Below are 342 nucleotides of genomic sequence, written 5' to 3' on the forward strand. Positions count from 1 at the left end.
GTCGTTACAAAAGAGTTAACATCTTTTTCTCAAAATGATAATGAAGCTCTTTATGAGACTTGGGAACATTTTAAAGAACTTCAACGTTTATGCCCACACCACCAATTACCCGATGAGCTTTTAATACGAACATTTTACAATGGACTAAATCCTACAACTAGAGGTTCATTAGATGCCATGTCGGGAGGGCTATTTATGAAGAAAACATCAGCCCAAGCAAGAGAACTTTTGGAGGAAATGGCAATCAACAGCAGTATGCGGCCCGCGGAACATGGACATATACCGGTGGCGAAACCATCATCCTCAACCACATCATCAGTTAAAGGTATAGTGGAACTTGAT

At 40.4% G+C, this 342-nt stretch overlaps 1 non-coding gene across 1 annotated transcript; it reads right to left on the reverse strand.

The window, feature by feature from the left end:
- On the reverse strand, positions 1-107 carry LOC136234453 (small nucleolar RNA R71). Its single transcript, XR_010691336.1, has one exon. It is a non-coding gene; the product is annotated as a small nucleolar RNA R71 (small nucleolar RNA).
- Between the last annotated feature and the right edge of the window lie 235 nt (positions 108-342).

The sequence above is a fragment of the Euphorbia lathyris genome, chromosome 6 (assembly GCF_963576675.1).
Source record: "Euphorbia lathyris chromosome 6, ddEupLath1.1, whole genome shotgun sequence".
Taxonomy (NCBI): Eukaryota; Viridiplantae; Streptophyta; class Magnoliopsida; order Malpighiales; family Euphorbiaceae; genus Euphorbia; species Euphorbia lathyris.